This window comes from Euphorbia lathyris, chromosome 2 (genome assembly GCF_963576675.1).
Source record: "Euphorbia lathyris chromosome 2, ddEupLath1.1, whole genome shotgun sequence".
Taxonomy (NCBI): Eukaryota; Viridiplantae; Streptophyta; class Magnoliopsida; order Malpighiales; family Euphorbiaceae; genus Euphorbia; species Euphorbia lathyris.
The window spans coordinates 87,454,434-87,456,472 of record NC_088911.1 but is presented as its reverse complement, the minus strand read 5'-3'; the positions used below and the strand labels follow the sequence as shown (position 1 = coordinate 87,456,472).

General features: G+C 34.2%; 1 non-coding gene across 1 annotated transcript; it reads right to left on the bottom strand.

The window, feature by feature from the left end:
* Window positions 1-1,433: 1,433 nt before the first annotated feature.
* Window positions 1,434-1,540, bottom strand: LOC136221195 (small nucleolar RNA R71). Its single transcript, XR_010684977.1, has one exon. It is a non-coding gene; the product is annotated as a small nucleolar RNA R71 (small nucleolar RNA).
* Window positions 1,541-2,039: the final 499 nt, after the last annotated feature.

Here is a 2,039-nt window from a genome sequence, read left to right as displayed (position 1 = left end):
AGGAAACCCAAGGAAGCGGAACCGATCAAGTCCTTCACTTGCACGCCCTCGAAGAACTCGATGCTCCTTATTCTCTGTAAACTTGTATCAATTTACATTTCATCTAATAAAGTCCGTTCTATTCGACAAATCGTTATGCAGCACTTATGGTAACCAATCCAATATAAGTGAGGCTGGTGTTTTCATTAATATGCACTTGAATTCAAAATCATTACAAGGAAACTTTGTTGAAAACTTAGACAAATTATCATCTCGAAAGAGTGTTAATTTGAGTAAGGGCAACTATCCCGAAAGGGTTTTGTCGCGTTCAAAGCCAATTAATTAGAGGTTCCGTCATTTATTTCATCATCATAATAATACAAAGTCTAAGTTGTTTTCTTTGCTTAATGCAAATGAACAAATTCATTCCTTTTTCTAATAAGTTCTAAATGTTCCTGTTTTGTAAAATTCATCCTTAAAATCAGAAGATCTTTCTAACAATCGATTTATTCTAAATATATAATCTTATTCCAGCATTTTCAAATACTCAAAGTTTTCAAATTCAATCAAATAAATTTCCTAAATTCAATTAATCCAATTTTCACTTTTTATTTACATTTTATAAATCTAACAAGTTCGAAATTAAAGACTCAAAAATAAGTTTTTCGTTAAAAAACGTATCTCTGTGGGATCGATATTTTTATTACTACAAGCGAAACCGTGCACTTGCGGAAATCGCTCAACAAGTTTTTGGCGCCGTTGCCGGGGATACGCCAAAATTTTTGACAAAATTTTTATTTTTCGCATTTTATTTTCGAATCTAGGTTTATACATTATTTTTATACAACTTTTATATTTTATTTATTTTCAGTTTTATAATATATTTGCTTTCAATTTTGTTTTGAAGGTAGTTTGGCTCGTGTTACAATTTCAAGTTGATGCGCAGTTCACGAAATTCGGGCACGCCACCAGATCCTTTTGATCCAGAAATTGAAAGAACACTTAAGAAAAACAAGAAAAACAACAAAAACAAAGACAAAACACCCTTAAAAACCAAAGTAGTCCAGCCAGAAATCATGGCCGATCCACCGACACTTATGGATTATGCTAGGCCAGGAATGGCCGGTGTAACTAATAGTGTAGTTAGACCCCGTATAAACACAAATCAATTTGAAATTAAGCCTGCTTTGCTTAATATGTTGCAAAACAAAGTAACGTTTTACGGATTGCCTAACGAAAACCCTAATGCACATTTGACAAATTTCTTAGAAATTTGTGACACTTTTAAAATTACTGATGTAACAGCCGAAGCAATCAAACTTCGCCTCTTTCCTTTCACTTTGAAGGATAAGGCAAAAATTTGGTTAACTTCTATGCCTGCTGCAACATTTGAAACTTGGGACCAATTAGCCCAAGCATTTTTACAAAAATATTTTCCCTTAGCAAAAACCGCAAGAGTCATCAAAGAGTTGACATCTTTCACACAAAATGATAATGAAACTCTTTATGAAGCTTGTGAACGTTTTAAAGAACTTCAACGTTTATGCCCACACCACCAATTGCCAGATGCACTTTTAATGCAGACATTCTATAATGGATTAAATCCTACGACTAGAGGTTCATTAGATGCTATGTCTGGAGGGTTATTTATGAAGAAGACGTCCGCCCAAGCAAGAGAACTTTTGGAGGAAATGGCAATCAACATCAGTATGTGGCCCGCAGAGCGTGGACATATACCAATGGCGAAACCATCATCCTCATGTACATCATCGGTTAAAGGTATAATGAATCTTGATCCTGTAGCAATGTTACAAGCCCAATTTTCTGCCTTATCGCACAAAATTGATAAATTTATGGCACCATGTGATCCTAATGATCCGATCCAGAGAGACATTGACTACGAAGGTATGAATGAGATAGAACAGGTAAATTTTTTCCAAGGACAAAACCAAACTACTAATCCTTATTCTAATACTTATAATCCTGGATGGAGAAATCATCCTAACTTTAACTGGAAAGATGGTAATAATAATAATAATGCAAATGCTAATCAATATCGT